We start from the raw sequence: 9,108 nt of genomic DNA, 5'->3' as shown, positions 1-9,108 counted from the left end.
TGATAGGGTCACCGGCACGAGCTCAGCTCAGCCAGCCGAAACAAGTAGCCGAAGCGGACAACAAACCTCGCAGACGAAATCACGGAAAATACAATGACAGTAAGTGAGAAATACACGTCCATGCTAACATGATATTTGTCATCAATGATGTTTTAATATTTTCGAACAGTGTTTTTTTTGTGTATTGCACATCGATATCGTTATCGATATCGATAGCGTTCGTTTGTTTGCTGGTGGCATGTACTTGAATGTGCTAGCCAGCCAGCTGGTGGCATACTTGAATGTGCTAGCCAGCCAGCCTTACTGACAAACCGCGGTTATCTCAGCTTTAGTATTTCGGCAAATGGAAATAAACACTTTAATTAACAGTTCCATCGTGATCTAGCTGTATTCAAAGCTTTTTAAACCAAGAATGAGAGTGCCTTAGATTTGTTTCATTAAACTCTAATGTCAACGAAAGATCCGATGGACGTGGTCGTTGGTCGCATATGCACTATGTTGCTAAACGATAACACGTGGCTAACTATTTGGCACATAGTTTGATGGCTATTCTTCGAGGCCGTTTCAAAGTGAAGTGTTTGCCATGTGTTAGTTGGCTATTCTTGCACGGCGGAGTGTCTTTATCGCGTGCTTTTATGCCGACGACGACTGGCCCCTGGCTACTGCTGTGCTGGGAGTGTTATGTTCTAGATGGGGGGAGTTGTAAATAGGGGTGGGTGGGGGATGTATATTTCAGGGCAAATGTTCTGTTCTGTTGTCCCTTTTGTTTTGAAGAGCAGAGAGCACATCTGAGCAGAGATGTCAAAAGTAAAAGTACTTTTGTGGTGTAATTACAACACTTGCACATGGTAGGCCTATTACATAGCTGTTACAGCATTTACTCCATTGTAACTAATGGGATAGATGGACTGTACTAAAAACACTGAAAACCTGATAAGGACCCACCATAAACTTGATCCAACCAGTGCACAGTTAGCTGATCGCCAGACAAGTACACAGATATACTGTGTTTACTCAGATACGTTACTTGTGTAGGAAGGAAACTTTGTTTCTTTTTTTTACTTTTACTTTTGACACCTCTGACTCTGAGTCACTTAATTCGTGCAGTATGAATGTTGTTTACCTCTTTCAGGTCAAGTCTGCCTGGAGATACAGAGCCACAAGGCCGCAGGAGAAGATACCAGGTGAAATGAAAGATGTGAATACTTGTTAGTGATTTGATGTATTTGGATAAGGCTTTGTGATTTGGTTGCATGGCGGTCTGAAAGAGTCATGAGGCCTAAAGATAAGACACGGTTTTGCACATGGGTGAAAATGTATGAAAAGTAAAGTTTTAATCTAATGTCTTTTTAGGTAGATGATGATTACGAAGATGCAGAAGTCGGGACATCAGAAAAACAGCTTGACGTGTTGCTGCACTTCCTTTCACCTGTAACCAAACTGTCAATAAGTGGTTGATGCATGGTGTCACTAACTTGATATATTTGATTCTAGACACATCTGGAGGGTGGCCTGCATGATTAACATTTGTACACACATACAATCTCAATGTGGTTTTCTATAGCAGGATATGGATGCTCCATTTCAAAGTTGTGTGTTGCCGGTGGAGTGGATTGTGCTCTTGTGTGCAGGTGTGTGTTGGTGTTCCAAGCAGACGAGCAAGGCATGAGCATGAGGGCCATGGGCTAGACGTAAGGAAGCAGATGGGCAAGTCAAAGGCCATGAAGTAGGAACAATGGAGACCGTGGGCGAAGAGGAGGTGGCAAGATTATCGGAGTGACCCTATCAAGGCTCAAGATTATTCAAGCAACCCAACCTGCTTATTTTGAGATTTCATGTGCTAAGATTAATAAATCATCATTATTATACAAACAGTGTTCAACCTCTCCGTCTCAACTTCTTCCTAATGAACAATTCAAGTCTGCCTTATTAGTCAATGTCTTAACATGTGCTGGTCATATAAAGAAATGAATGCCTATACATATAGGCAAGACTGGGCAACAGAAAACTTGCACAGAGCAGGAACCAGCTAACAGGATTACCAACAGGATTGTAAAACAGTTAATAATTGTATGCTGCCGTTGGTGTAATAGTCATGATTTCATGAACCCAGTCATTCAAGTGTTATTGTGTAATAACTTAATACACAAGGACGATGAGACTCGGGTATAAATGTCACAGTTGATGTTTGCATTGTAACTATCAACTGATTGACCCACCCCAGACTTAAAACGCGGCCAACGTTCTAGTAGGCCTACACTCGGCGTAGGGTAGCCTACTAGTGCAACATCAATCACAAAGCACAAAACATTTCGAGTATCCATGAAAAAGAACGAAAGTCTTGCACGCTTTTCGTTGACCTGCTACTAAAGTTTAGAAACATTAAATAAATAACCGGTATTTATTGTATTCCGGTAGCTTGAGGAATTCCTCAAACATATGAATTCAAATTTAAATGAATTTTACATTAAATTTTACGGTTTAAATATTTACGGTTACGTACGTAGCCGAATTACGGTAATATGGACGAGGCGAGTTACTTGGACGTGTGACGTAATCAGCTTGTTCGATGAACGTCCCTAGGGGCGTCCAACTCACAGATGAACGTCCCTAGGGACGTCCAACTGGCTTCGTGCCGCAGCGAACTGTACTTGGCTCCGCCACACGCTAGACGTTTCAGGATTAAAGGAGCGAAACGTTGATAAAGCAGTGGTTCCTGACTGACGACCCTGCAGCTGACCCATGGGCACCGGAGGAGGTGCGACAGGCAGCAATGCCCAGCAGGAATTAACATCTTCCTGTACAATGCCAGGGCTCTCAAGTTTTGAAGTTTGGTGGGAGTGAGATTGGGGGGGGGGGGGCTGGGGGGGCGCCGAACCTCCGGCCCATCGGCCCATCGGCCCATCGGCCGGTTATTACAACAACAATAACACATAAGTAGCACTAATAGGCCTAGTTATGACATTTGTTTCATCTAGTAAAGAAAACTAAAATATGTTGAATATTTTGTGTGTGTTATAATAATAATAATAATAATAATAATAATAATTTTATATATTGCCTTTCAAAACAACCAAGTTAGCTTGAGAAACCCAAAGGCCCATGCAAAAGATGGGTGCTGGCACTGACATTTCCTCATTAATTATTATATTTCCAGTGAAATACTGGACGACATAGGCTACAGATATGAACACACAGCCAAAGTCTTCTCTGCCATCTCTACTGATGTAGTAGCAATTTCTTCCATCATCACATTATCTGCCCCCCCCCCCCCCCCCCCCCCCCCCCCCCCCCCCCCCCCCCCCCCCACCCCCCCCCCCCCCCCCCCCCCCTCCCCCCCCCCCCCCCCCCCCCCCCCCCCCCCCCCCCCGCCCGCCCCCCCTTCCCCCCCACCCCCCCCCCCCCCCCCCCCCCCTCCCCCCCCCCCCCCCCCTTTGGTTTCTGAGCCTTTTCCCAGAAGGAAAGAAGGCTCTTCTGTTTCTTCCCTGACATTCTAAATAAACAACAGCCTGTTACAAACGTGTAGAAAAAACGTATGCCTCTCTGATCACAAAACAACATCTGGTCGATTGACCACTTCCTGGTTTATCTGAATGTTTTATCCCTGTATTTTGGATATCAGAGATTTCTAAAACCAATGAAAACCATGGTTACAAAGTTAATTATATTTGCTGCTTGTTATTTTCTGTTATTTTGACGGAGAATAATGATCATGATCGAGCAGTATTTTTGCCGCGACTTCAAAGTTGCGTCATTCCAACAGCATTCGGTCAAAGTAAACAAAATATTAAAACACGTTTCTAAAAACAATGTCTCTGTTAGTTGTATAGCAGATACCCACACATATGAGGTATCAAAATGATGGTTGAGATGTCTAGTTTTCAAAAAACACGGGTTGGACTTCCAGTTATGTGATGTTTTTGTTTTAATTGCGTCAATGTTCAACATGTCAAAAGCGGCACAGAGTTCTGAGGGTTAATGTTGGTCACTCACCACGAGTAACACTACAGCCTAACTAATGGAATATATTTGTAACGTGATTTTTTTACCTGCCGGTCCGAAGTCTTGGGAAGGCCAATCCAATTCCCTTGTCTGTCACAGCTGTGCCGTTCTCCAGAAAAGTCAGAAAAGTTTCGAATCTGACAGTTGTTCGCGCGCTTACTGACTCTTTGACTAGGTCTGCGCAACAATCTATTATTCTGATTGGCTCAACGACAGTGCTGTGCCTGTTACTTCCTGAAACTGAGCACGCTGGGAGTGGGTTATGCTTATTGATGTTTATGGTTTAAAAGTGTGTTTGTGAATGTTCAATGTACTGGGGGTGTAAATATACTGGGGATATTATTGTGAACATTTTATGATCGCGATGTTGGGGTGGATGGGTTTATTTTATATTTTAAAGAGTTGTCACCATTGTTATGCAAGCTGGTGCACAACACCTGTAGGTTGATGCATGACACTAGTTTTGACTTCGTGTCATGCGCGATTGAGCAAGCAGGACTTCACTTTCACCCAGCGCAAAGCCTAAAAAACTGACAACAGTTAATTTGACTCTGACGAGATTGGTCGGCGGGCGTGTGAAAACGCATGTGTGGCGTGTGAGAGTGTGAAAACACTCTGAAGAGTGTGTCACACGCTCAGTGCGTGAGACTTGAGAGCCCTGCATGCTGATTCTGAATAATACAATAAACAGTCACGCTACCAAGGTGCCAGTTTCCCTGTGATGCCAGATAGTAGTAGTAGAAATGGCAGCTTACAGAATGGACACTTGTACATGTTTGTGGAATGGACAATCATCTGCAGGGTTTTTTCATACACTACAGGTTCTTTTTCTAACTTCGCTCGGTGTTTCACTATGGGATACGCTTGGGCGTGACCATCTATGGAAGCTCCAATGACATTACGTCTGTCAAAGACAGACAGTCGACGCAGTCGGGCTCCGCCCGCTTGGGGTGTCTACCCCCGTCGACACGCTGAGTCCAGCATTCTCGCTTTCTTCCCGTGAAGATCTACTACAAGCTCCTCGCACCTGCCAAGGCTGTGCTCGCTTAACCGTTCACAGACGGACCGTCCAGGACCCCGTCGCCGAACGCGACCGCGGCCGGTAAGTGCGATATTGTTTGCCTTCGTCAAGAAGTGCATTGAAGGTTTGCAGTTAAGTCAGCTTACTTTCCAACTATAGTGAAGTGTCCGCGTCGTGGCGAACTTCAAGTTTAGCATGGCGGGCTACCTAACCCACCTAGCTACCAAACTTCAGCTTAGCCTGATTTAGCTACCTCCACCTCCACCGAGCACTCGGGTGCCGGTGATAACTTATTAATGGTAAGCTACACCGTACAACAGGGAGCGAGAACGCCTTACTCGCTACTCTGTTTGACTATTTTCATCTGTTTTCTGTTTGTAACCCACCGCATGTAAACCCACTCGGCGGGAAACAAGTTGCTAGCTTCGATCTGTAGCTACAAGTTTAGCATGGCGGGCTACCTAACCCACCTAGCTACCTAACTTCAGCCTAGCCTGATTTAGCTACCTCTACCTCTACCCAGCACTCGGGTGCCGGTGATAAGATAACTTATTAATGGTAAGCTACAACTTACAACAGGGAGCGAGAACGCCTCACTCGCTACTCTGTTTGACTATATTAATCTGTTTTCTGTTGGTAACCCACCGCATGTAAACCCACTCGGCGGGAAACAAGTTGCTAGCTTCGATCTGTAGCGACCCCGCACGTGCGGCTAATCTGCTAACACTGGTGTTAACTGAAGTAATCACTTGTTATGACGAGTTCTTCGAGTAACACTACTCTCCTCTCTCTTTTATTCTGAAAGATGCTTCAGACATTTCCCCCGCCATGGGGAAGAGTGAAAACAAAGAGTGAAGAGCCCGTTGCCTCCCGTGCCGTCGTCACGCAGCCAACCATGGCGGGCGGAGAATCCCAGGTCTGCATGGAACCCTACCATGCACATGCAACGGTTGCAGGCCGCCATACCTGCACCACTGCGTGGACAATACCAGAGGGAATTCGGGAGCGGAGGCTGAATGTGGTGATCGTCACTAACAGCCCCCATGCACAAGTCAGACTCTGTGGATACCATGCCACCCGAGGACGACCCCAGCTTAGGCTACCCCCTCTCACAGGGAGCAGGAGGATACCCAAGCATAAAGCACAATATCAGGGACATCACGTCGCTGCACCCTCGACCCCAACAGGGTGGGCGACCTATCCTGCAGTAATCAAGGCCCCCCAGTGACCATGCTGACTCGGCGGCCCTCTGCTCAGGATGCAGGAGAAATGGAAAGGGACCAGCAACACTGCCCCCAACCCCCCTCCCTCCTCAAGTCCAACCTGGCCACCCCTCCCAGCAGTCCTGGCCTGTCTGAGAGATGGCCCCCTGTCACTGGAAGCCTCACAAGTATTCCAAATGTGCCCTAACCGACGGGCTGTGTCGACTATGTCCAACATCGCTCTCCCCTGCAAGAGAGACTGATAGGTGGGCGAGCCGGTCCGATTGCTCTCTGAGATGCTGTCACCAGGCCTAGGCGGACACGGCAAAACACACACTAGTGCATCATCTACACGCTGCACCAAGGGCCCGGCGCTGTGCTGGTGAAGATGAGGGAGACAAGGTCTCGGCAGGCAGAAGGATGATGCTCTCTGGGCGAGCCTGACACACAAGCCGCCCCCAGGCCCCAACCTCCCAGACAGGTCAACACTGCCAAGGTAGTCATCCTATGGAGAGAGAGGCCATAGCCTGCACCCTAAGGGCTAGAACGGTCAGAAGCTCAAGGTGCTTCAACCCAGAACAGAGGCCCAAACTGTCCAAACGGCCTACAGGACCCAGTGGCGGACCTGACAGCCCAGGCTCACTTGTTCCCACGTCCTCGCCCACAGCGGAGAGGAAGATGGAGAAAAGGTTATGTCTTACAGGTGTTCAAAATCTGAAACTGCAGACAAAGTGTCACCAAGCACAAATCACACCCAATCTCAGTGTCCAGTAAATATACATTATTCGCACCTAGGCCGTGGGCCAAAGGCGAATCTGTTGATACAAAATAAACGCCAATGCTACACAGAGGGTAATTTCACCAAACTGTTCAGTATACCAAGGTGTTCAGTATACAAAGATCTTTATCTTCCTAGCAAGGGCCAGGAACGATTTGGTCAACACATAAGATGCACATAATGCATGAGAGCAGTCTCATCTCACTAAGGTGTTAAGTAGACTAAGGTCATTCGCACCAAGGCAGGGCCAAGGGCGAATTTTATTAACACAATATACACACATTGTGTCTCACCAGACTAAAGTGTTAAGTAAACAAAGGTCATTCGCATCTAGGTAGGGGCCTAGTGCGAATTGTCTAGACACATAACAATGTTAACATGTTATAAACATGCACACTTTGCATCTCACCAGACTAAAGTGTTCAGTAAACAAGGGTCTTTCGCATCTGGGCAAGAGCCAAGGGCGAAATTGTTACTACATAACTTACACAAGTAATGCAAAGCAGTAGCCTGTGTCTCACCAGACTAAACTGCTCAGTAAACAATTATCATTTGCATCCAGGCAGGGGCCAAGGGTGAAATTGTTAACATTATGCACACAGGGGATACTATCACAGTAGTCTCAGCAGTGTTAAGGGAACAAATATCCCTCGCACCCAGGCGAGGGCAGATTTGGTAACACAGAAGTGGCTCCCCTTGCAGCCTAGGGGTAGCTTCAACAGACCAGTGTGCTTTAAAATAAATAAAGAATGCCATCCCCATCCAGGCCTTGGGCCAAGGACGGAGTTGTTATTGAGAAGTCACACACGAGGTGTACAAGTACAATGTACTGACACCAGAAATCTCTCAAAAATAAATACGGTACATAAATAAAGAAGAGGGGTGCACCACTGTCATAACACCACCAGGGCGCACCATTTCCCCTTTATTGGCAGCGGAGACATAGCAGAGAGCTCTCCGGTGACGCCACTAGTGTGCGTCACGTCACGGCTGCGTGGGTAACGTGACTAGCGTCATATAAGAGCGACGGGTCATGCTCATCCATGACGTACAGTACACAAACGCAACATTACTTTATTCCACGGTAAGTGGATAAAGAACTTCTGTTGATCACAAAACCACCTAGGTTCAGTGGAACACGAATTTAAGGTCAGTAGACTGAGTTCTCGAGTTACGAACGAAGAGATCCCTTCTTTTCTACTCTAAGGAGCCGTCAATGGGCTCTGTTCAACATACTGCGCGATCTCAGCTGGAAAGCGCATTTTACAGACCGCCTTATAAAAACAGGTATGCCACAATCGCATACATCTGACAACAAGGTGCTTTGTCAATCATATCATCGTCTCGATTTTGGGGTTGTCACAAGAGTTACAGCAGATGATCATATCACAAGGCTGTAGCCTGTCTGAAATCATAATGTGTATTATGAGTTTCGCCGCCACGGCAAAACATACAGCATTCTCGCTGTCTCAACCGGCGATTGAGGACGGCGTTAGCCCCTCTGACAGGCTTGGGATCAGAATACTGTAGTTAAGACATTTTCCCCTATTGCTCCCTCTCGAAGGAGTCAGCATTAGATTCCAGGACGGCGCTAAAGCATCGAGTGAATTTGGGTTCAACAAGTCACCGTTAGTAGTAGTCAGACAAGGTCTAGACTACAGTTGGTGTAATGGCATCCGCTATTACGGTAGCGAGAGGTGGCTCTCTATGATGAAGGGCTTTTACAGTAAAGCTTACAGTAAAGCTTATTGGCCACGTTGTTCATGCAGTGGTTTCACCATCGCACGTCCATACATTAAGTGTTCTGGGCCCTGAAACATTTCCAAAACGATGTAGGTGGTTGAGGAAACTATTGCTGGGTCACAGTTTCTGTTAAGTCTGCAGAACAGGGCCAAGGGGAACATCCTCTCTACTCTCAAACATCGGCTTGTGTGGGGCAGGGGTTGGTGCAGGTTTTTGCTATCTCTACACCTTGTAAGGAAACACACAGTGCCCTCTATTCCTCCTTGGCGTAAAAGATGCACTAGATTGCTACTATGGGCATAACACCCTGCTCTATGCATTCACACCAATAAGCATAATAACCCCCACACTGGTCAGAGTCA

The 9,108-nt window shown here is 46.7% G+C and overlaps 1 long non-coding RNA gene across 1 annotated transcript; it reads left to right on the top strand.

Annotated features, from left to right (window-relative positions):
- Window positions 1-5: 5 nt before the first annotated feature.
- Window positions 6-1,877, top strand: LOC134442695 (uncharacterized). The gene is made up of 2 exons (XR_010033447.1): window positions 6-99; window positions 1,133-1,877. It is a non-coding gene; the product is annotated as an uncharacterized LOC134442695 (long non-coding RNA).
- Window positions 1,878-9,108: the final 7,231 nt, after the last annotated feature.

Source organism: Engraulis encrasicolus, unplaced genomic scaffold (genome assembly GCF_034702125.1).
Source record: "Engraulis encrasicolus isolate BLACKSEA-1 unplaced genomic scaffold, IST_EnEncr_1.0 scaffold_214_np1212, whole genome shotgun sequence".
NCBI lineage: Eukaryota > Metazoa > Chordata > Actinopteri > Clupeiformes > Engraulidae > Engraulis > Engraulis encrasicolus.
This window is presented reverse-complemented; position numbering and strand designations above follow the sequence as displayed.